This window comes from Calidris pugnax, unplaced genomic scaffold (genome assembly GCF_001431845.1).
Source record: "Calidris pugnax isolate Ruff unplaced genomic scaffold, ASM143184v1 scaffold70, whole genome shotgun sequence".
NCBI classification, from domain to species: Eukaryota; Metazoa; Chordata; class Aves; order Charadriiformes; family Scolopacidae; genus Calidris; species Calidris pugnax.
In genome coordinates this window covers 9,493,097-9,519,165 of record NW_015090862.1, presented here as the reverse complement: position 1 = coordinate 9,519,165, position 26,069 = coordinate 9,493,097, and the positions used below count along the sequence as shown (strand labels likewise).

The 26,069-nt window shown below is 36.6% G+C and overlaps 1 protein-coding gene and 1 pseudogene across 1 annotated transcript in view; one reads left to right on the top strand and one right to left on the bottom strand.

The window, feature by feature from the left end:
- Nucleotides 1-597: 597 nt before the first annotated feature.
- On the top strand, nucleotides 598-25,871 carry LOC106889379 (annotated as a pseudogene).
- The window catches only part of DTWD1 (DTW domain containing 1), a 36,853-nt gene continuing 27,747 nt past the window's right edge, over nucleotides 16,964-26,069 (bottom strand). Inside the window, exon 6 of the mRNA XM_014944703.1 lies at nucleotides 16,964-17,091. The gene's annotated coding sequence lies outside the window, so the exon portion shown is untranslated. The remainder of the gene's footprint in view (nucleotides 17,092-26,069) is intronic.

Sequence of the window (26,069 nt, the reverse complement as noted above, 5' to 3'; positions counted from 1 at the left end):
ACGTCGTCCCTCTACCACTTAAACTCTGTTTTGAAAGCACAGGCGGAATTTGGGCGATACGTAGTCCTTGAACCAGGGCTTAGCACAGCGGGTGTGTAGTACTTAGAAACCTAGCTTCCCCGAAGACAATTAAAATCTTCCACTGCTTGCAAGGGATACTGAGCTAGGAGAATAATAATCTAGAATTTCATCATGTTTAGCATGTATATGCTTGTACAATCATGGATATATATGACATATATTTCTTTTATATATATATAAAAAAAAATGTTTACATATATGTGCTAAGGGGGAAGAGAGATGTTCCTTAGTCTGATTCACAAAATGACTTCATTTCTTTCTTAACAAAACACGGTTTATTCACACACAAGCCAGGAAAAACAAAGTGTACTTTCCTAATCCTGCAGTTTTGTTATTGGTTTTCCCACCTCATGTGTGAGTGGAATTGAGGTTGTCACCTCATTGTGGTCAGTTCCACACCTTTTTCAGAGCAAACAGCATGCAAACTTGTATAAGCAGCATCTGAGCCAAGGCTCTTTTATAAACCAAACTTTAATTTGTTATTGTTTTGGCATCAATGAATGTGTGTGTGAGACCATGTGGGCTGGCTGTGGAAGGCGTACTATAAAAACTAACAGTGGAATGTTCATCTGGAGATGTTCTGTGTTATTTATGAAAACTTGGGGCCCAATCCTGCCACCTTCTCTCACGCTAACCATCCCTCAAAGGTCAGGCAGTGATTATCCTTCTTTAAGGATGACTTATGCGCGTAAAAAAATTACTGTATTTGATATATGATGGAATTTTTGAACTACTTAAGGGAATTAGATAAACCATGTCTGCTGACATCCATTGGATGTTCAAATGGAATCTGTGCCTATGGAATTGAATAAAAACTAGGTTGATATGAACTAAGGGAGAAAGTCTTTGCATTTAGTTGTATCTTTTATGTTATAGCGTTCACTATAAGGACCTGGTTGTGGGGGTTACCAAAGAAATGTAAAGGTGAGAAGTGGGTTGCAGACTATCCTACAGGTGTCCAGTCCATGGTACACGGAATGAAAATTTAAGTGGAACATAAAGCTGACAAAGAATCAAAGCTCTCTACTGAGCAGTACAAAGTAGCTGGACCAGTAATTAATTTTGTGAAAACTATATTTGGTTCAGATATTGTTTTAAATGCAAGTTTGTCATTTGATGTGAATAATGTAACCATATTTATTCTGAAGACCCAAAGTTTCTTTTCATAATTGTACCAATTCATTGAATTATCTATAGTATGAAATCATTCAGCAAGCAGATGTACCATCATACATTTGCAGTAAGAGAATGGGTATTATGTATGCCAGTGCTGTAGACATGAGGATCAGAACCTAGTCCTCCTGACAGACTTACTAAATGCAAAGCTACAGTTCTAGCAATAGATTAAGTTGCTGAAGGATATGATGCCCTTAGCACGATGGGTAGTATCTGCAGACTCGTACCAGGCAGTAATGTTAGTGCACCACTGTTATTCTTGCATGCCAGGTCATACTGGGCTGTTGTTTGTCCTGCTGTGGGCTTTACCACACAGGTAGAAGTTTCTCAGAAGGGAGACTAGAGCAAGGCTGGCAGTTTCTAGAGCCTGCTTTCCAGTTGGTCACTAAGAGGAAGAGCTAGCAGAAATACTGTGCACGTGAAGTAAAAACAAAACTAGCAGAGGATAGTTTTCCTCACCATTTGGGGCACCCAGCACAGCCCAAAGGAGGGAGTGAAAAAGGAGCTGAATTAACCTAATCCATGTCAGCTAAATGTGATTGTCAATTTAGAAACTAGAGCAATTTGAGCTTTAGGAATACTCCCTGATTTCCTGACTTCTGCTTTACACAAGCAGTCCTAAAGAAATGTTTTTGACTGCTTTACCAAAACGGCTAAGCTTTTTCAGGCTCATGTATCCTGTTTTCTTTTTTCTGCTGCTTAAGCATCACTCTTTCTTTTTGTAAAATACGCTATACATGTCCTTTCTAAGAATGATAGCTATTATAGGTATAAAGCTAAACTCACTTTAGTAAATCCATTGAGACATATGGTAAGAAATTCCATTGACAGCATGATAAATGCATCTTATATTTGGCATAGCTTTAACATACCACTTTTTATTATTCCTCCATGATAATCTCTCACATAAGTAGGACTGCAATATAAGATTGTTTGGAAAGGAAAGTGTGAACTGATCACAACATGCAAACAGGATTGTCTTCAGCTTGGAGTAGAACCTATAATACTGCCTTTGAAGTTGCTGTGCTTATTTTGAGGCCTGGCCCTGGGCACAGTATGAACTGGTTAAAAGAATCTCTTACCCTTTCTAAACTTGCAGCATCTGACAACTAAAGGTGCAAAATTCTCCCTGCTAGTTTTGAACTCTGGCTTCCCACATAGTATCACATTGCATTACTGACCAAACAGTCAAGACCAGTCGTCATTCAGTATAAGACACATTTTGAACCAATTCAGATTTGGAACTGATTTCAAAGCCATTTAGATTTCTATAAGGAACTCGTTAAAAAAAACACCACCAACAACACAAAAAACCAACTAAAAACAAAAACCCAAAACACAAACAACTAGTTTAAATACTGAACCAATTATTTATGTACATAGGCTACATATTGAAGTAGTTTAAAACTTGAGCCAGTTCATCTCAAGCAGAATCAATTTGCTAAAGATATTGAACACATAAGTGCTTCATTGAATAAGCAATTTTCCCTGCCACTTGCTGCCTTGCCACTCATGTTTTCTGATGATTTCTGAATAAAATAGTTTTTCATATCACTGCTTATGATGTCATAGCATTCTACTGTGGAAGTACAGAGTGAATGTAGTCCTCTGTTTTCCACATCATGCCTAACGTGCTGTAGCAAAGTAATTTTATGCCTTTCTTTTCTGCTCTCTATATATCCAAAAAGAGTTAAGTGCTCTTTCATAGCAAGAGGTATCCTTGGGCCCATTTCTGGGCCATTCCTGTTAACATCCTATATTTGAAAGAGAAACAACTCTTTCCTGGGATTTTTCTTTCTGCAAATCCTGTTCAGGACTTGGATATCCAAGTGTCTTGAGAATCAGTAAACAATAAACTTAACCTTTGGTGTTAAATTTTTAAAAAATAATGTATATTTTTATGCAAGATTTTAAATCTTGACTAAATTTCAGAATAAGGTACAGTTTGCCTGATGTACTCAGAGGCTAATGCCTTTATTGTAGTATGTCTAGCAAAGGGACATGTAGGGAGTTAAGCTGAATCAAACCATAAGTAGTTTGCTTTCTTCAAACCTGAACAATAATTCAAACTACAATCTCGCGTTGCTTTAGAGGAGATCGATTTAGCAAAACAATTTGACGCTTACTGCAGTCTGCAGAGCAGCAACTTGTCCTCCCTTCTCTTCCCCACTAGAGGTGAACACAAGCTGCTATGAAAAGAGAGAACTGGTTCACTTTCTTGGATACCGGTATTCTCATGCTGTTACTCCTTTGAGTGCTCTTTAAGTGCTTGAGATCACATCAGCTTTCACCCTATCTCTATTCCACTATAACTCTGTGTCATCCTGTGCATGTTTATGCTCCGTGTCATGTATGTGCAGGCTTAGACTTGCCAAGGAGAAAAGAGCAAAGAGAAATTCAGTCTGCTTCACCATATTTTCTTATTTCCCACTTTACTGTCACAGTGCTGTCACCACTGGTTTCCAATGAAGTTCAGTTGCTGGTATTTTTCTCGATCCTCACCTCTCATCCTACACCGAGGGAGCTTGAACTGTATTAGGATGCTGGTTTAAGAATGTGGCAGCTAAGAAGAGACAGGGTTAATATCTTGTGGTTTAAGTTTTCTGATGTCAAGGTTTCTCACATCATCCCAATGAGAAACCTTACTCTGGTTCTGATGGAACTAGCTCTAGATAGAGGTAACAGTGACACTTCTGTGCAAGTACCAGCCCTGACTCTGGTTGGCAGGCACAATGATGCAAAGCACTTGTTTTCTGTGACAAGTATCAAATTGCAGGTGGATAGAAAGAGATTGCTTTATTATGTATCCTACCTGGGTTGGCCAGGTAGGATACATAATGCTTTCAGGAAATCGTCTACCAGTATTTTTTCCCTCTTGGAATAATATTGACCTGGTAGAATAATAACCTAAATTACAAGCTTTCTTGTCATGAATATATATATAGCATTCCCACGTCTCTAGGGACACAAAACCAGATTTTGTCTTCTATATGTGGAAAAAATAAATATACTTTTCCTTACAACTTGGTGCAGTTTTTAATCTGACTTCCGTAAGGTTTGAATTGGATCAGATATGAAGACAGGCTTTCACCCACAGCATAATAGTTTGGTTCAGTAGATTTGCTCCTTCATTTGTATCTCTGTAAGAAAATTATGATGTCACACTTTAGAATACCTTTAGTAGAAAACATTTCCTACTTATTTCCAAAGCCAAATTATGTTTGTGATGGAGATTGTGTGGTGTTTACAATTGAAGGAGGCTGGACCTCATGACTTAGCTTGGGCCCTTCAGTTGCATCTTATCTTATTAAAAGGGGTATTTTTTCTCTTTTGTTGCAGGAGATGAAGGTAAACAAATAACTTTTCATGTAGTCAGCCACAGTGAAGTTAAGGGGGGAAAAATTACAAGCCATGATAATGTCAGCAGTCAATATTGTTTCCCTTTACAGAACCATAAACAAAATCATGAAACTAGTCTCTAAAAGGTCTCGATGACAGCTCTGGTAAACTTAAGCAATCTGGCTACAAAGGCAAATGGTATTTTCCTGTTGCACATTCTCTCTCTCTTTCTGAAGCTATTTAAATTTAATTAACCTAGTGTCAAACTCTCTGATTTCTCTCCAATGTTCTATCACAGGGCTCTAAATGTTGATTTTATTCTTTTTTAATATTTATAACAACTTCTCTTAAAATATTTGTTTTTAACATTTGCTTGTAGACCAAAATAAATTTTTACCTCAGGATTGTATGGCTACGACGATGAAGCAGATGATACCCACAGAAGAAAAACAGGTTTTTGACTAATGTAGAAAGCATGTGTATACAATGACTGTCTTGCCCTGGCTCAATTTGGGTATTAGCAATTCTCATTTTTGCCAGTCTTTCATTTCATTCCACTGCGTTAAATTTCACTTCAGTGAAGCCAGTGGAAATCTTGTCATTAACTTCAGTAGGAAAAATTATCACTCACTGTTAGCTACAAAATACTGATTTTGTAGAGTTGTATAGGAATTCCCAGAATGACTGCCTGTCTTACCCTGCGTTACTGACAATGGACCAACTTCTCTGCCATCTTTATCCAAGGAATAAGGAGAGTTGAACCAGATTTACCCTGCTTCAGTGTTTAGATCGCTGATGTTAAAGTGGTTTTAGATCTGTTACCTTTTAGGATAATGGGGATTTTACCTTGTGCCCAGCTTAGTTTTATTTTAAACATTGAAAGAAGGAGAAAAAGATTTAAATTAACACAGCTATAAAGATGAAAGAGTTCTCCAAGTGTTTGGTTTTTCTGAGCAAAATCTTGAAGTTGCATGGCCTTTTGGCCAAATAGTATAAAACACTAAGAAAATTGTGGTTAACTGTCCTGAAAAGTCTTTCTTTAACAAAACAAGCCTAAACCAAAAGCAACTCCCCCTCAAATTGCAGGATACTTGCAGCACTTTTGAAGAAATCAGTGATTCTTTCCTTAATTCCCCAATAAGCAAAAACTAACAACCACCCACCCAAAACCCAACCCCAAACCCCACCCACCAAAACTTCCATGAGTATTAAATGTTGCTAACAAGAAGGCCTGCTGTAACAAAGATATATTCTTTATTCTAGGGTGGTCTGTATAGCTACAAAACGTTGTCACATGACAGCATTTTAGTGAACATTTTCTGGGTTGCCACCTTTTCTCTGAACAAAGAACAACAAATTGAAGATTTTTGAGCAATAGCTTTATTGGGAGAGATAAGTTGTATAGGAATGCTTAAGCAGCATATAATTATGAATGCAGCTAATGTTTCAAACGTAGTTCCATTTGAAGGTAACTGAAAGGTTTGCTCTATTTTCTAGTTCATGTAAAGTTTATATAATCATCAACTTGTTACTTTAGCAAGGGAATCTGTGCTATAAATTCCTGGAATAGCTATGAGCAGCCCTGTGCACTGTCCACATTCTGTGCAAGTGGGATAACAGTCAAGTATAGGCATGTCGGCTGATTCACTGAATTAAAAATAAAAAATTGAAACATTGCAGTTGCAAGAAGTACTTTATTCTGTGAGTTACCACCTTTGGTATGCATTCTTTTCCCAGCATTTGTCCTCCATCAAACATTTATTTTTCAAGCCCCTGGTATAAATTGGAATGACATTTGAATATACTGTTTCAAAATTTATTGCTTTAAGATGTCTATTATGCTATTGTAGTTATGAGGCTTCTATTAATTATTTAATTGATTTGATTTGTGTATTTGTCTCAGTTTTGGCTCTGCTGCTGTTATTTGTATACTGACGTCTGAACTCTAAGGGACTGCAATATTTCATGCCATATTTTTGGTGTGGATACTTGAATATTTTCTCATCACTGCATATCTACAATTTTATCTGTTTACATGTTATAGGCACAAATCAGTAATGCTGGCATCTAATCCTTTTGGTAGGGATTTTAATGGTCAGATAACAGCAGCAGGACAAGTTTTGCCTGTGAGGGAACAGTTGCTACAACTGATATTTACAGAGTAAAATTTTGTACTGGAAAGCTAGATTATTAGTGCAACAAGGCAGTTGAGCTCTCCCACATGACCCTTCTAAAAGGTAACTAATAGTGTTTGATTTGTTGTGATATTATTTGGGTTTGCTCTAGACATTCGATCCATCTTGTAAAAGTTAAATTAACTGCATTTGAGCGCTTCTGAATGCAGAATTTTCTTACTCAGAACCATTTAAGACTTCCTCAAGGGATCAGGGTCAGATTGTTCACAAGATGGTTCCAAAAGGTTGCTGTATTAGATTTGCTGCTTCTTGGCAGGACGTTAACATGAAGGACTTGTCTCTGTTCTTACCTACCTTAATGCAGTACAGTTAAGGGCAACTCAAGCTTGTAGGTGAACGTATGTTTTAGTTCTGTCTTGGGTTTCTGGTTTATTTTTGGTAAATGCTTGATCCATTGCAATTATTTTAAGTGTTAAAAATACCTTAAATCACACCAGAGCTCAGAAGCATACTCACTGTTGTGGTTTTTTTTAAGGATCTTGAAACAGTGTGTTTTATCATTCTGAGACTGAACTCTGCCTTCTGATACCCATTTCAGCGTGCCTGTCAGAATTCATATCTGAGAAGAGCTATAGTAAAGGAGAACATTTCCATAGCCAGACAAATAGAGTTAAATCTTACATTATTAAAGTTTGATTTAAGGTCTATGTCCTGTGGAACAGAAAAGGTGGCCCTGGTCATGTTTTGTTTAACTTAATGTTTTTGAAACTTCTTTCTATCTTATTTCCTACATATAGCGCCTCTTGTACAGATGACCACCTGCTCTTATAGCCTAAACCAGCTGTTTAACTATGTTGCATTGTTGAGATAAGATTATTTTTTTTAACTTCCCTGAAGTACTTATAGTTTTTAGCCTCCGATGCTCTTTAAAGTTCAAGTGCTTTTGAAGATAAGGCATATTGCAGACACAGCATGTGATGGAATAAGTGAACATAGAATGCACTTTACTATCTGTTTGATCTCTCTAGATGCTGATAATTGGTGGTGGCGTTGCTGGGCTCGCTGCAGCAGGAGCTGCCAAAGCAATGGGAGTTACTGTCAGGGGATTTGATACCAGATAAAGTAAGAAAATATGGCTTGGAATCCAGAACACAACTTAACACTTTATAAAATATTCTGGTCAAATTTCTTCTCTCCTTTACACTGAAGGATGTTCACAGAAAACAATCTGTCAGGTTTCTCTGTGTCATGGGCAAAAGAGTCTTAACTTGCAGAATTTTTACTTAATTTATTGCTAATTAACACAAACTTCAAATTACTGATTTGAATATTCAGAAAAAGAGACATTTAAAAAAACCCCACTTAAATATGCTTCTTCCTTGCTCCCCAGGCCCAACTTAAGCAAAACATCATCTTCCTCTGCTATTCCTAGTCTCAACTTTCCTCGCTTCCCCTGCACGTTACACTCGGTCCATCCCAATCCCTTTGAGTGTGGGGTTGTGTGCAACTCTTTCTGACCCACCCCTCACAGCTGCCCCTGCCCCAGCATGGGCCACCCTTGGGCCACAGTTCCTTCAGGTGTAGAATTCCCTTTGGTATGGAATGCCTGCGTCCAAGAGTGTCTTGCTTGGGTACCTCTCTCCTCAGCACTCCGTGTGTCTATTTATGTCTCTTCACATCTCCCACCCTAGCAGCTCCTGCTCACACGTGTGAGCAGGGGTGCCATGTGCTGCTGTGGGAGCTTTTGGGGTGTGAGAGGGTGTTTACATGGGTTTCAGAGCCAGCTGGAACTGGGTGGCACAGGGAAATACGTGGTCTTCTCCTGCTCAGGTCACCTCTGCAGCCCCTGCCACCAAACCTTGCAATTTTTGCTCATTACAGTGCTCACACATGAACTGATTAGGTACTCATGCGTATAACCATTGGGTGCTCACGGGTAAATTAATTGTGTGCTCATGTGTTAATGTCGCAATTTATGCCCAGGGTGGTGGTGGTTGCCTTTGCCACAGGGGCACTTTGCTCATTCATGGTCAATGTGATGTGGACGAAGATCCCAGGTCTTTTTCTACAAAGCTGCTTTCCAGTCATTGGTGTCCCAAGCCTGTACTGATACATGGTGTTATTCCTCCCAAGGCTTCTGGCTTTCATTCTGCTATAGATCCTATATTCCTACCAGTCAAATTGCTTCATATTCAAACTTTCAAAAACTGAAAAACAAATAATGATAATTTAGGATAGAAAACCCTGTTATGTCATTCAGTCCATTCCTCTGCCAGTGTAGTCCATTAACTACAGTCCCTTTTTATTTGAATAGTCAAGTTTGTGTCCCAAGCAACAGAACTTTCATGGTTCCTCTCACATCCTTTGGGAATCTATTTACTTGTAATCAGGAAATGCTCCCCCCACCCCCGGCCCCCCGGCATTTTATTCAGACAGTTAAGTAGATGTGATTGGGCTCTGATGCTGTATTGAAGTCTGGGGACTGCTCACCTGGCCCTCATCAAAATAAAATGAGAATCTGCACAGGAACAGCTGTTCCTCTGTGGGTATGAGATGGAGTTGGGACCTTGGTATTGTAGCAGTGATAATTAGTACTTCAGTTCTAAACATATGTTGTTAATTAATCTAATAGAAATATTATGTACTAAATACTGCAGTATCTACAGCAAAAACAAAAGCACTACAAAAACTCTTTAGGTTATAATATACTATAACTCACAGCAGAGAAAATGTGCCATTGAATTGCTGCAAAACTTGAAAGTGATTTATCCAAGGGAAGAGCAACCCTCATTACTTAAGAAGACAGGTAGGTTTTATCAATGAAGTTATTAAATAATATGCTTAAGCATGTGCTAGGCACAGGCTCTTTGAGCAGTGATTGCTTAGCAAAAAACAACCTTTTATTAGTTTAGACAAACTCACTTCAGTTTTTCTTTTGTATAATAAACAAACACCCAGGTAAGTATTTTCACTTGTATGAAACTAATTTTAGTGATTAGTATATTTTTGAATTTTTTGTTTGAAATGAAAAAAAGTTCAGAAGCTGTTGAGGTAAAGCTGATAAATAAGTTGGCATAGCCTGATTTGCCTATTGCTTATTAAAAGCGAATCTTGTCCCTTTTAACACATCTAGTTATGATGAGAGAATCTAGCTACTGTTGTCTTGCCTCTGTTAGTACAGCAATGATTGTTTTCACAAAACTAGAAAAAGAAATATAATTCTGTATCTGTCATCTCCATTATTTTTGCTTGAGCCTCCAAGACTGCAACAGCTTAAATTCCTTGGAGTGGAATCTCTAGAAGGAGATAACTGCTGAAAGAGGAAAGGGTGTTGGAGGCTATGCAAAAGAAATGTCCCAAGAATATATTGAAGCAAACTTGACATTATTTGCTGAACAGTGTAAAGAAGTCGATATTGATATTAGTACAGCTCTTATTCCAGGTAAGATACTGCTTATGACTACTGCAGAGCCTGAACATATGTCCCTACTAGTATAACATTCTTAGTGGAAATATGCGTGTATCTAGATACGTAGTTAAAACTATAAATGAGTAAAAGCTCCAGAATTAGTTTGTATTTCATTCTTATACAGTGGTTTAGAGTATTTCCTTCTCTTTCTTTGCTTATCATTACATATTAATTTTCAATTCAGACTCAATGTGATTAATATTTTATATTTATGTCTGAAAGCACCTATGTGTATTATGGGTAAATCCCTATTTACCTTTTTTATTTCTAGTAAGAATTATTCAACTTGGTCTGCTTTCTTAAACATGAAATTGGAGAAGAAAGCTCCAATTCTAATCACCAAGTCTAATCACTAACAGTATGATGGAGTCAATGAAAGAATAACCAGTAATTATGGAGCTGAGTCTGGAGGTAAGTAGAAATTACTCATCCTGTAGAACTGTACATTTGTAAGGTGTGTTGATTATACATCAGCATTTAGAAATAATTGATGTGCAGAGAAAATCCAAATAATGTCTGTGTTGCTCTAATAAATGAAAAAGTAATAGATGTTATAGTAATAAAGACTGTCTGTCTTTAAAGCCACTGCTGAAGTCTTTCATGGAATCCCTACCAATGTGTTCTAGGGTAACAAAGCAGAATCTTTCATAAGTAATGAAACCACAAATTGGAATAGTATCCAGACACCATTCCATCTTCGAATGTTTTATGTGTTGTGACTTTTATAAGCATGGTAACATCATTTTTAACAATGATATCCATAAAGACCCTTATTAATTAATCCCTAGGGCTTTATTAACAGGAATTTTGAATGCCTAATTCCAAATATAGAAAAAGAGAAAAATCAATTTAGAGATTTGTTTAAATTTAAGTATGAAAAAATGTTCTGTGTCACTATTTTACAAAATGAATGGTAAACTTTAACAGATTACCATTCAGAGGATTTTTTTTTTAGATGAAGAATAAGTTTGGGTGTGATCTGGAAAAGCCATGCATTTTATAATGGTAAGATGATATAAAGGTGCAACTATTTGTCAGCTGCCAGAGCATATATTACAGTATTGTCTAGACAGTTCAAGTTTTACCTGTTGGGCTTTTTTTTTTCCAGACCAATGCAGTCCAATGTCATGATATACTTAAGAAGATGGAAGACCATTTTCAAAATGTATGAAGATTCAATTAATCTTAAACTTTTTCTTTCATTATCTCTTCAGGGGTCACATTTCCAACTTATTTCTTTAGTTATAAGGCTATTTTTCTTTTTGAATGGAAGATTATTTTTCTGTAATGATCTGGTTCTAGCAGTTAAAACTTGAAGAATCGTAAGACAAGCATCATAAAACTGATGATACCAAGTGTTGGTAGACTTGCTAGCCTACACTAATGTTCTTCTAGGAGGGCCCGGCATCCCCAGCTTTGTGCGAAATGGGTTGTCAAAACTATTTTAAATTTATAGTATTGTAAGGTAGTCAAGTTTGCATAATTTCAACTCTGTCTTTAGCAGAGTTGAGAGGAAATTTGCTATCATCATCTTCTCTTAATGGGAAAAGTCTACTTAGACCTTTTTCTCTGCAGGAAGAAATATTTCTGCTAATTTTCTGTTGAAAATTTGAATTGAAATACTTAGAGAAGGAGAAGTCTCTCATCAGAAACCAGTTTAGGAAGTGGAATATAAAGCAGTAGCAGAATGCTTGCAGCCTTCACTGTTCTTCAGGTATTAGATACACGCATTGGCCTGTTCTGGAAAGCTAGGTGAAAAGAACAGTCCAGCTAAAAGTATTTCAGTTTTACCTTGTATAGACTTCTGTGACTGCCATAATTGACTATCATGTCATGACTTACTCCAGGATGTGTATTGAAGCTAACATGTGTGGCTGCATATGGGATGAACTGGCAACTGCAATGTCCAGATGGCTATCCTGGAATGATGCAATGAAAGAAAGAAACAATAATTTAAGGTACAGTGTTCAAGATCAGAATTCAATATAAGTTGTTTTCAGGGCATGGTATTAGAATTCTTTTGTGGGTTTTTGATGTTCTGCATTCATAATAATGTGAAGGGATGTTAAAGAAACATGATCTTAATCCAGATGTACTTGCAAAGAATTTAAGTTTTGAAGGTATCTCTATCTTCTTCCTTGGGATTGACTGGAGCGCAATTAATCTGCGAAACACATTGTGCAATGTGATTCTTATCAGACAATCATGAGGTGTTTTCGAATTTGAAGAAGTAGTTATTTCTCATTCCCAAAAATAAGCACCATATGGTTTTGTAACCAGTTCCCTGACTGGCCTCCCAGCTCATTTAGTCTTTGGCTTCCTGACAAAATTGCTGACTTTCTTTGGTCATGCATCAGAGTAAGCTATTAGTTTGAAACCGAGTCCTTAACTTGTAAAAGAAAGCTTTAGTAACTCATGTCTGCAGTAATATGCAAATCTGATTTACTAGCATGTATAAAACAGGCATCAGATCTGTAGAGAACATGTGAAAAGTTTCCAGTACATGAAAGCTTTGACAACTATTTTTCTTTCTCATCAGGGTGTGGTGAGTACTGGTTACAACGACTTGCCAAATAGAATGGCTACTCAAGCCAGTAGCCTTTATTCCAATAGCATCTTGAAATTATTAAAGCTGTTTCTCCTGAAAAAAAAAAAATAAAAAAAATTATTCTATTTTTTTTTCCACTTTGAACAACAGGATGATTTAGATTATGGGGCTATTGATCATGTCATTAGAGGAATTTTGGTAATGAAGGTGAGTTTCAACACCACTTAAACATATTTTTTTTATAAAAACATATAAAATGTGTTATATGAAAGCAGTGATTTTGTTAGTGAGTTTCCAAGGAAACGTTATCATTCAACATCCACGTGCTAAAGTGGTGAAGGGAATTTCTTGTGTGTTTCAAGCACTAAAATATGGGGTAAAAAGAGATCTATAAAAATTTTGATACTGTAAAATTACCGTTGGACTTTAAACTTTTGTTTTTAAAGAATGTGTTACTAAGAATCAGCCCGTCTCCTGAGCTACTGAACTGTGCCTTAAGCAATATGACTTCAAGTGCTAGATAGTTTATGGACTCAAATCAGTATGTACAGAATAAAGGTGCTGACAAGTAGGAATAGGTGAGCTGTGTGTGATACTCAAAAGGATTTCAAGAAGTGCAAGTACTTCAAAGGCCAAATGGTTTGATGACACTTACTATGTCTTTTGCTAAGGTCAGGAGAGGTAGAACATTGTTGCTTATAAAGACACAGTGGTTTTCTATTGAAACAAGCAGGTTTTTAGCCTCAGAATAGGAAACTTGTTTCATACCTGATATGACATCATTAGGCTATACCCTGTGTAGTCTCTATTGCAATAGCAGTAGCCCTCATTCCTTCCTAAATCCTTTGGCCCCTTACTCTTGGAGGAAAAAGGGAACTAGATATACAGTTAAATCAGGAGACAGCCTTAAGATCTGAAAACTGATTTTCCTTGAATGTTGGCTGCAATTTTCTGTATTCAAGATGTTTCTGGAGATAGACTGGTTATTTTTCAGTTAAGTTTATTTTGGATGTAGTAAGGAGGAAAGCTTAATTTCTGTAGTCACGGTGAGTTGAAGATCGACAGGAATCCATATTTGCCTGTAGGTAGCATTAAACCAAAGTATAGTCATGCTAAACATTTAAATTTTGGCAGACTGGAATTACTGTTTGGCTAAAAAAGTGTTTGTAAAGAGAAGCATATTCATGCTCGGCTTTTAAGGAATGTAGCCTAAGATTTAGGTAGATTCAGTGTTTGTTTTCTGAGATTTTTTGTGTTGTGTTTTGAGTTTTTTGTTATATTTTTCCCTCCAGTGTCAAGTGTATTACATCTGAAATATGTTTGGCCAAATTTGGTGCAAAAGAACACAAAGGTGGCTATTACAACTGACTGAATTCAATGGTCGGTGCTATGTTACAGACCAAGTGTTATCATAACCAGTATTAGGTAAAGGCTTAATCCCATTCTATTGACTCGTGTGAGTAATCCCACTAATGTCAGAAAGCCAAATGAGTAACCGTAACAGAACTTTGAAGGCTCAGTCCATAATATAATGAAAGGCAAAATAGAATAGGAATCAATTTTTTTTACAATAAAGGTGGTGACACACTGGAACAAGTTGCCTAGAGAGGCGGTAGATGCCTCATCCCTGAAAACATTCAAGGTCAGGTTAGATGGGGCTCTGAGCAACCTGGTCTAGCTGAAGATGTCCCTGCTCATTGCAGGGACGTTGGACTAGACGGCCTTTAAAGGTTCCCTCCAACTCAAACCATTCTAGGATTCTATGAATCCATAATAGTGATTGTTTTGTTCTGAAACAGGAAGGTGTGATGTGTTATTTCAATAACCTTTCCCAAGAACAGCACCCATTTCTATTAAAAAAAAACCCAAACAAAACCGAACCAAAACAAAAACTAAGACCAAAAACACAACAGGAAGAGCCATACTCTTACAAGCTAGCAAAATCATGACCACAACTGGGATTTATATGAAAGGTACAAGGAAATTAATTTATCTATATTTCTTGTTGCCAGTTTGGCATTTAAATGGTGAGACATGCTAGGAATAATTATGTAAAAGTAAAATGAGGCCCTGAAAGGTAACATGAATTAACATTGAAATGCAGTGGTAAATCAGGGTTCCTAACATATCGTGTTGCTTTCCAATTGAACAAAAGGCTAAAAACTCAACTTTTCAGGATCCTTGGTGAATCATTGTATACCTTTTGTTACCAAGAAACTTGTTCTGATATTAATTATGTATGAAATAAAGAGCCAATGTGGTATAGGTTAGGGACCCAATTCAGGGCCAATTGAAATTAACATAGGCTGTTCTCAAAAGCTTTTGGATCAGGGCCTGTATATACTTCATAGCTCCAGATGTCATTATCTGTGGTGAAATATATGTATGAAATGGAAAATGGATCATATAGCAAGGTTTTGATTATGTTGAATAATATTTTCCTCATAAACAAGATTGTTATGCTCTTTGCATTAACTGCCTTTAAAAATAATGATAGAATGAAAAAAAGAATAATGCAAATGATAACAGGAAAAGAGATGTATAGCACACCTTTTAAAGGGTTCACTGCCATCAAAGCTCCTGCTTAAGGTGAATGAGTAACAGTAGAAATATCTACTAGTTCATGGAAAGCAATTTTTGATGGTAGAGAAAGTTGGTTTTAAAGGAAAAAAAAGACAAGCGAGTCTGGTTCACTTAGTGAACTGTTCCATAACCAAGCTTTGTACAGCATCTGAAAGACCTTCCTTACTCCCTCCTGCCAGCATCACTGACTTAAAATGTTTTGTCCAAAGTATCATTCTTGTTTGAAGATCTATTTTCTTTGATTAGTGTTGAGCAATTCATCTACAAGTTTTAAGGTTTTTATTAAAAACTTCAAAAAATGATAATACATCTGAAAATTAAACTCCTGTGATCTCCAAGAGTGAGATTGTGATATCTTTCTACATTGGGCTTTGTCCTGATTGCAGAAGTTCATACTGTACATTGATTTGCTCAGAGCTTCCTTGGGTATTTTTAACAAAACATTGTGCAAGTGATGACAAAATATGTCTCCAAGTAAAATATCATATTATCTTGGATTAATGAAATGATCTAGTCTTTTCCTAAAGAGGGAAAAACATTTCCTTAAACCACTAACACATATGGTCAAAGACTAGTACTGGGAGCAATAATATTTTCTCCCAAGGAAGTATTGTTGAGCTCTATGTGTGGTCTGCATCTTTTTAACAATGTTCAGATGCTACACTGTGGTCTGTATTCCTACTAAAGCAGTAAAGGTTGTGAGAAGTCACTGGGGAATTTATGACATATTTAATTTTGTTTTTTGATGAACTATTTCTCCTTATTTGCCCAAGTGGAATATTTTTTATTTAAGAAATTTAATTTGGCAGTCCTATATGCATCTGCTGGATCCTAAGGTTCAGGATCCCGGGGTTCACTTCATCCTCAGGTTGACAAAGATTCTATTATTCCAAAATTAGTTTTCTGGCAAAAACAATGTATACAAGTTAGGCCTGTGCAGGAAATGCCTTCTGCCGCCATGGGTGTCAGTGACATAACTTCAGTGGAAGTAGGATTTGGGTTCTACGTCTGGTTTTATTTTATGATTAATAAAAAAAAGTGCTTTTTCTATTCTTCTGAGTGCATGCTTTTTTCTTTATAGGTTTGGCAGGTATTGTAGGACTTGATGCTTGTTTCTCCTAATTCTTGTTTTACTCAAATGGTGACCAGATTTGTTCTTGCTTCGAATAGTGGTTATCACACTACCCAGGGAGTCACACCTGGCCTCCATTTGCCTCTCATACCAGAAATTGTATTTATTATTGCTAAGTGTACTGTCTGCTGCTTTCTTCTCTTGTATGCTTTATTATGACAGATTTGAGTTCAATTTCATTAGGAGGGACCCACAGGAAGCCAAAACAAGGTTAATGGCTTACCCAAAATGAATTACAAATGAGATTAGAATTTATGAGTTCCTTTCTCAAAACTTTTATTCCAGGCACTAAACAAAGCTGTTTTCATCTTTACTTAGATACATGATACATACTAATGCACAGAAATTTTACTGGCAACCAAAGGACTTTATAATAATTCTTGCTTGTAAATATAGGAATGCCAATATTGCATTGGCTTTATGTTTATACCTATTATCCCTACAGTAAATATACATATTTCTGTGAGCGATGACTAGAGAATAAAGTTGTTAACAGAATTAATGGGAATAGTGAGAAGATGTGAAGAGAAAACTTTGTCACCTCAGGTATACATGTATATATCCTTTGCTTTTTCATCTGCATAGGACCGGCTTCTTTCTGCATGGTCTTGCCCAAAAAGGAAGATGTCTACAAAAAAAGAATAATATTTCTTCAGTTGATAAAAGTGAAATTTTCTAAAAATCATTGATACACAAGTAGCTAGGTTACTTTGCCTAATTAAGATACTACATGCTTTTGCCATGATATAGTAGTACAAAGCTGCATGTGGGAATTTCCAATCTGAGCAGCACCTTACCCAGTCAACTGTCAGTTTCTCAGTGTACAGCATTTTTGCAGAGCAGACTTTCTGATGTTTTCAGATTTAAATTTCTGTTTCTGATGGAAAAAGTATTTAAAAATTGGATTCTATTCTAAGCAAAGCTTAATGTAAGTGGACCTTAGTTTGACTTTAGAAGAACTTTAATTTCAGTTTAATTTTTTATAGAACTTTTGATAGAAGAAACTACTTTTCTAATACAACTGCTTATGTACAATTTTGTGAGTAGTCTAATTGTTTTGGTGACAGAAGTCAGTTGTTGCTGTTCAAGACCTCAGCTCTGAAAAAGCATTTTCTCGGATAATCGATGAATTTATTTCCATATAGCATACCTATCTCTGATGTTCAGTATGTCTACTGTTAGGTTTCTATGTTTCTAATAGAGTGTCAAAATCAATAGCCTGATTTTTTTCAGGTCCTGCTAGGACAGCCCCTGAACTCTCTTCACGCTCACTAGTTCTGTGAAAGAGGTGAGAAATAATTATGGGCTTTTGGTCCATGAGATTGAGTACTCAGGTGTGCAAAACTTCAGATTACAAAAGTAGCTGTGTCAGCAACTTAATGTCTAGAAGCAAACCTGTGACAAATGTTTGCACAGTTGCACACTGTGGAGAGGAATAGGTTAACTCATTGATTCAAAGGGCTCATTGTAAATGTCCACAGTCAAAACATACTTTAATATTTTAGTCTGATTACGCTTGCACTGAGACTACCCCTCCACAGATAAGATTTCTGTCTGGAAACTTCTCTAATGATCATAAAATGGTTTGGTTTGGAACGGACCTTTAAAAGCCATCTAGTCCAATCCCCCTGCAATAAGCAGGGATATCTTCAACTGGATCAGGTTGCTCAGAGCCCCATCCAACCTGACCTTGAATGTTTCCAGGGATAGGGCATCTACCGCCTCTCTGGGCAACTTGTTCCAGTGTTTCACCACCCTCAGAGTAAAGTGCTCCCCAAAAACAGGTATAGAGACAAAGTCTACATGAATTGAAAAGAAAGATGTTTAGAATTTTTCTAGGAACTAGGAAATGTATGGAATAAATTGTTTACAACAGAAGGATGGTTTCTACATAATGGAAGATGAAAGGCTATTAAAAAGATTATCAGGTAGTTTTTTTAAAATTAAAGACTGGAAAAGTAGATCAATTAGATAACATAATGTAGAACTATGTTCTGTAACTCTCAAGGAAAAAGAAAGGTAGAATTTAATAAAATTATTTTAAAAGAATAGCATAAACAATCAACAAAAACTTTCTTTTAAGTTGAAATGAAAAAACTAAGCAAACATACCAGATATAGTACCATAGCCATGCTAGAAGTTTAGGAAATAAGATGGGTAGGGAATGGAATCATGGAATCATAGAATGGTTAGGGTTGGAAGGGACCTCAAAGATCATCGAGTTCCAACCCCCCTGCCATGGGCAGGGACACCTCCCACTAGAGGCCTGACTTTGTGAGAGAATAAGGAATCCATTAAAAAAGATATTAAAAAGTGCCTATTAAAAGGAAAAGAAGGTAAAGTCTGACACCATATAAGAACTGAATTTGCAACTAGAATAAGCTGTAGAATACAAAATGACAGTTATACCAGTTTTAACATAAAAGGATGTGCAGAGAAAGAAAGTGTACGGATGTGAATTCTTACTTGCTTATTCTTACAGGTAAAATTTATATTTCTTAATGGGTAGTTCCTTAATTACACAAAATGCTGGATATGTTCCAATTGCCTACTCCAGAATATGATTATCTCTGCCTCCTCCCTAAAGCAGTGTTTATAGGAGGATATGGTACCTCTCTATGCCATTGGACATAACATTGAACGGGTTATTCAAGGTTATGTTTTCTTCTGTTCAAGAGTTAAGTAATCCCAAACTAGAAGGGTGGTCTTGGGTAACAAAGCTGTTCATATGAGCAAGCGGAGAGCTTGATTCTGCCTGAAATATTAATTGCTACAAGCAGCAAGGAATGAGGGGTATGTACAGAATCAGGCCCTCCAAGAAAACTATTCACTTATATGGGCAAACATTTGCCATCCTTCTCCATTAGATCATGGAATCTGTTATCCCTAGGGCCAGAGAAGCAATTTTATAGCCTTTCTATTCTCTGCTGCCCTTATTTGAGCATATTCCTTTGACTGTGCTATGTTTCATTCAAGAGAAAAGAGCTTTGCATTTCCAGTTCTATAATAGTCAGTTAGAAAGCAGCAATGCATTCGTCAAAGAACTTAATTCATTTGTAGAAGCACCGATCTGTATCTAGTTTAGAGAGTAAGTACATCAGGAGAGAGACCAGATTAACTTTTATTTGCTATTTTTTAATCTCCAGATGTATGTGGTATTCAGAAATTATTATAACTGAGCTTTTTCTTATTAGAGGTAGAATCTAATTGGCAATTATCTTTACAATAGACAGAGAAAGGAAGTATTTTGGGAAGAAAACAATCTGATAGTAATCAGACCTGAACTGGTTCTCTTACCTGCCCTTAAGGCTTCCTACATCCTAGAAAGCATTCAGTGCTAAATCTGGAAGAAATGAGGTGTCGGATTTCATTACTTCTTTAAAGGTTTTCCTGAGTGGTGGTTTTTGGGGTTTTTGTTTGGGTTTTTTGGGTTTTTTTGTTGGTTTTTTTTTTTTTTTAAAAAAAAAACCAATACCATCACTGGGGAGAAATCTGATGGATGTCCTGGAACTTATCAGAAAGTCACATTGCAGTCAATAGACATAGTAACAAAGTTTATTTTCTAAATGGTTGTTTCACAGTTAGTTTTACATTGGAACCCCGTTCTTTGAAATAATATCGTATTACTATACTAGAATAGCTCATATCTGTATAAAAGAATAAAGTAAAACCTCAGACTGAACTGGAAACAGTAGCAGATATGTTCGGTTTATACTCTGCGTACAAATAAAGGAGACTAATTCTTACACTTGAATTTTGACCTGATTCGTTGTGAGGACCAGGTTAATAATTAGATAAGCATTGGGTCAAAATTATATGATGTGTTGTTGCTTCTTAAAGGTAAGGTGTAAAATCACTGCAGCTAATATTTTTTTCCCAGTTGTCTTACAATGTGTGCTTGAGTACTTGAGGTGTGTTCTGGGAAAATTTATGTTGCATCTTTTCCACAGCCTATAGTACAAGCGACATCAATACCATCATACAGCTATCCTGTTCAACCCCAGAGCTCCTCAGGATACAGCACCTATAAACTAGCTCTATCTCAGTAATGTTAATATCCTTATATAACAGTTTCTCTTCTGTCAGATTTAAGTCTCTGGACTTAGACTTCTGAAAAGGCCATAAATATTTCTTGAAGATACCAGCCAACACATAGTCTTTGGCCTTTCTGAATGTTCTAAGAATGTTGTTGGATATTTGTCTGTTAATTATGATTTGAGCATCATGGATTTTTCTGACTAGATATTTTGGATCATACTTTCAACTCATTCAGTAATCCAAGTTAAAAGATTTAATATTTGAAATGAAGTCACCATGTGCTCCTTAAATATCAGTAGGAAGATCACATGTTTACTAAATCTGGTCATGTAGCATTCAGAGCACTTGTATAAAAACATCTAAAATCAAAATATGAGAGAATCAGAACTTCATATTTAGCTTGATAAAATACACTGCTTTTACCCATAAAGAATATGATGGCTAAAAAAGTTTTAAGTTTGTTCAGTGCAGGGCAAATCTAGCAAAGGTGTAGTATCTTTCAGCTTGAAATAATGCGATAAGTGTTTTTCTTTCAGGAGAGTATTAAGAAATAAGCCTGTAAACAATAAAGAATAAGGCAGTAATTGAGGCATTGTAGACTAGTATTAGAAAACAATATGTCAGCGTTGATGATAATTGAAAACATGTACTCTAATATATGTCAATGGATCATGGAACTGAGTTGCTGGGATGCTAATTAGTTTCATGGTTCCTTGATGGATTGGTGTCATAAATAAATGCAGAAACCAGAAAATGTGAAGGGAGGAATGTGCAGAAGTCTCATAATCAGAAATGGATAATCATTTGCATTAATAAACAAAGAAGAAATCTTTCTTATATTTAAAGATAAATGATTGGTTCTCAGTCCTCCTTGGAAATTTTAAAAGCCTTTCAGTCCTTCTGTAATTCCTTTACAAAAAGTGAAACTTGAAGTACAGCAATACTAGATGTTAATTTTTTTTCTTTCCTTTTTTTTTTTTTCAGATTATGTATTTCGGCTCAGTTGTGTGCTGTGCAGGAATGCTGGTAGGGTTGTCTAGTCAGACAACTTGTGGATTTGGGAATGCCCTTGGTGTCATTGGGGTGTCAGAGATTTAGGAGCAAGCAGTGGTAGGAGCACCTAAATCCTCACCAGAAGTGCCTGCACGGCTGTCTATAGCTATTGCTCTGGGTGGCACAATGGGTAGGTACGCTTCTTATATGGTATGTGTGCTTGATTCACAGCATCCTCGTTAAGTGTTATTAATTTACTATTCTTTAAGAGGATAGGAAAATATATTATGAAAGTGTTTGAATTCTTAAAGGTGGTAGTCTTAACTAAGGAGGTGTATAAATTGGGGTGAAAGATTTTAATTGCTGATAAAAAGCTTAAGTTTTGTGGAAGTAGAATGTTGTTCTGAAAAAAAAAAGATGTTTCAAAAAGTACTGAAATCGTAAGATGTCATTGGAACTCTCTGTTCATTTTCTCAACTGAAACAATTTTCTTGTTATGAATCTACTGACTGTCTCAGTTGATCTGAAATACAATTTATTAATTTGTGGGAAAATAAATATTTGAGAAACTTAATTTAGTTTTAATGCTGATTCTCTGTTGATTTTGTATCTGATACTGTGGAGACCAATAGAAATTTACAAAAACTGAGGTTGAAACTTGGCAAGAGAGAAGAGGTGAAGATACTACTTCTTTGTCAGTTTGTCACTTAGATTGTGGCAGTCTTCTAATGTGTCCAAGGCAATTGGCCTGCCTTGATTCTCTGTAGGCAAAATGTGTTTGGAAATTCTGGCGGGTGCATTCACACAACTCTCTCCCATACATAAGAAACAGTGGCTTCAAAAGAACTGTTCTGGCTCTGTTTCTTACAAGTTGTCATCCCAAAATGTTCTAGCAATGTATTTTTGGAAAAGACTTAAATTAGGTTAAAATTTCCTATAACTATTGTATTTCTATTTCATTGTACAAAAAGGAAAACAACACTAGAAAGTAAACAGTCCTTTCTTGCTCAATGGCCTGTTTATGCTTTGAGTATGAACACAGTGTAATATTTTATTTTGGATATGAATAATTTAATTTTACAGGTCTTACCATTGCAAAAGGAACTGAAACCTCTGACCTTCCCTAGCTTGTAGCTGCATTTCACAGTCTGGTTGGTTTGGCAGCTCTCATACGTATTGCCAAGTACGTGATTGAGTATCCACACCTTGATGTTCATCCTTCTGCCAAGGTTCTCAAAATTGCAGCAGATCATTGGGGCACTACATTGGGGTGTAGCTTTCAGTGCTTCTTTAGTGGCTTTTGGAAAACTGGGTACTCTTGAGGCTGTCATATGAAATTTAGGATGAAGCTCACTAGAGGCCCTCTTCTATTTTCCTCAAAATACAGCTGAATCCTGGGGGGAGTTGCGAGCTAATTCTCTTAGATCCTTTGCGAGGGGAGGAAAGTAGCCTTGTACTACTTAGCTTAACAAATTTGGTAGGACTGGAACACAAGCAAGAGGTTAGTGACTTTGGCTTTTGTGTTGATTAGGAGAGATGTTGATCTCAAGGATTTCTTTTGCTACATTTGCTAGAGAGTGTTTGTTTAACTAAGAGTTTGACTTAGATTCCTTAGAGTCTTACTCCTAAGAGCCTGATGTGAACAACTAGTGGCTGGAGGAATTGTAGTAAGATGCCTTTTAGGTCCCTGTGTATCAATTATTTCCTACAGCTATTGAAGCTTTGTGTTCTGAATAGTCCTGTTTCCTACTACAGAGCAATTATATATCAAACTGCTTTTGTTTTCCCATATTTGACAAGGCTGAAATAGAATGACTCACTGCGTATGACAGGAGCTGGAGCCCTTCCATTTCTGAGAATTCCTTCCAGTAGAATTTTTAAGTCTTTTGTGTTGCATCTGCAATAGGTGGATCTTTCTTCCAGCTAAACCAATTTCCAAGGAGACCAATATCTTTGGTATTTTTAATCTGTATTTATAGCCTGTCTTAATTTCTAGTGCTTTAGCAATAAAAATATTTTAGTGCTAAAGTCAATACCCTGTTAAAGCTCACTTTCAGGTTTCCCAAACTCGGCACCATTCCTACTTGGGCACCACTTGTTGAATGCTGGCTTGCTGACAGCATCCATGGCTAGTATGATAATTTTTACATTGGATCCAAGCTACTACCCTGGATTAGCGTGCAGTCTTGGTATTACAGGATTCCCCTCAACTGTGGTAATAGTATCAAGAGAGCAATTCTTGAACCTCTTCATTGCAAATAAATGTAAGGTTTTTGCACACACATCTAGCACTTGCTGAATGCTAGCCACGATGCAGTCTTGCATGTTAGCTGAAAAATTTGGCATGAATTATGGGGAATCAACAAAGCACTCTACAGAATGTTTATCTAGCCCTATAGAAATTCCATAGCAAGTCTACAAGACCCTGCAGGATCCCACAAACCACACTGCAGAGATCCAAAACTTTTTAGCCAGCAGCAGTGCTGTAAAATGAGCTATGGATGTTTATCTAGTCATATGTATATGTAATCCTACCCATTGCTGTAACTCTGGGCTAGTTTTTGAAAGAAATAAGAGAGTAAGGGTCTTGTTCTTCAAAATAACAAATTATTTCAGCTCCTATTATGCCTGTATAATCTTTCAGCAAAAATTCTAAAGGCATATCTGCTTACATGACCAAAACCAATAATGATGATAGGTAACAATCTTCTGCTAACTGGGTGCTTGAATAAGCCTTTATTTGCTTTTGTTTCACTTATTTAATATTTTAGTAATTATATAATTTATTGAAATGTGAATTTAATTTTTCTGTCCCTTCTGTGGTGCTTACTGAATTGCAGGGACTGACAGCGTAGGTGGAGCAGATATCCCTGTTACTAAAATACCAAACAGTTACTCTGAGCTTTGTGTGCAGAAGGATTTCTTCTTGAAAACATTCTGGCAATTTTGAGTGCCTTGATTGGTTCCTCTGGATGGAGCTATCCTGTCATGCATTGTGTGTGTGGGAAGGAAATACCACTAGTTTGTCCCATTTTCTGTGTGAAATAAGACTAGGGCATCTACTTTGGAAACTTTTAGAAATAAGATATTGCAGGCGATTGGATGACTGGACTGGCTGCCTGACAGGATTTTGCTCATAATAGTAGTAACTAATGAAAAGTTACAACAACTGGATAGATGTCTGGTGGGTTTTCTAGAATTAGGATTTGGCAAATTAACTCTTTAAATGCCAAGGACAGCACAGAAATGTGGAGCTGCATAGACATATCCAGCCAACTCAAGGATTGCCAGTGGTATACGTGTGCTAGGAGAGCCCTTATTTTTAGCCTGCTTTTTAGTAGCTTCTTTACCCATAGCACAAGCACTTCCACCTGGCATTTCAGTGAACAGTGTAAGCACATTATCAGTTCAGTTCCTGCTGGTCACAGGTATGACGGACTGGACATTGACTGGCACTCACACATCGGCATGGAGATTAAACTGCTGGCCTTGAGAGAGCAGATTCCTTCAGATTGGAGTGGTGATCTTATGCTCTGAGAGAATTTGCATAGCTTTGCCCAAGTTCTAGTCATTCTGTATGTAAACAGTTCCTAGTACACTAAATCTGGCAATTGAACTTCAAAAACTACTAGGAAAAGCAGTAACAGCAATGTGATTGACTCATAAAACCAACAATGTAAGTTAATATTTTTTAAAATGCTAAATGGTCTTCACTGAAAGCTCTCACACAGCAACTGATTTGAGGAAATGGGAAATGTACTGTTTCATAACAAGCAAGAGGGGTGATGTTATTTAAACAATGAACACCTTTGTTTTGCTGCAGAAAAATGTTAAGGTAGTTTAGGGAGAAGAAAAATTGCTTAAAAATGGCTGGAAACCAAGGTTTTCTCAAAGGTGTATCTGAAAATCTGTTTGAAATGTGCGATTTTTATGCCAAGTGGGATACTGGAGTTTTTCTTATTAAAAAAAACCCAACAATGCAATACTGAACTGTTGAACTATTGCTCTATCAGCTTTACAGCTTGTTAAAATAAACTTTAATGAGCTGAAGAATAATGCAGTCTGCCTTACCAAAAAAACTGCCTGGGAATTTACAGCAAATGAACTATTTATTTTGGGATTCTTTCAATGGGCTTGGAACTGTTGTTTTGACCAATATGCTCATTTAATACTTTCACATTTAGGCCGTGATCAGGTCTTTGCCAAATGTCATTTTTGGGTGGATATGGCACAGCATCAACAGCAGGAAGGAAACCTATGGAAATTGTTGGAATTTGCACTGAAGTTGGATTAGACCAAGCTATTGAAATGATGAAGGAGTCTAATTCTATCATTACCCTGGAGGAAAGTTCAGATATTTGTTCAATTACTCAATAGTAGGCTTTTCAAGCTACCTCAGGTCTTGCATAGCATTCTGCGTATTGCAATGGTCACTGTCACTTTAATAATGCCAAACTCGTTTCAACTTCCTTTGAATCTATACAATTTATCCTTGTTATCCAAATATTAAAATTGTTAAATACTTCTTCTCTCCTTATATGCCACCTGTGTCTCCTTTAAAGTTAGCATTCATTC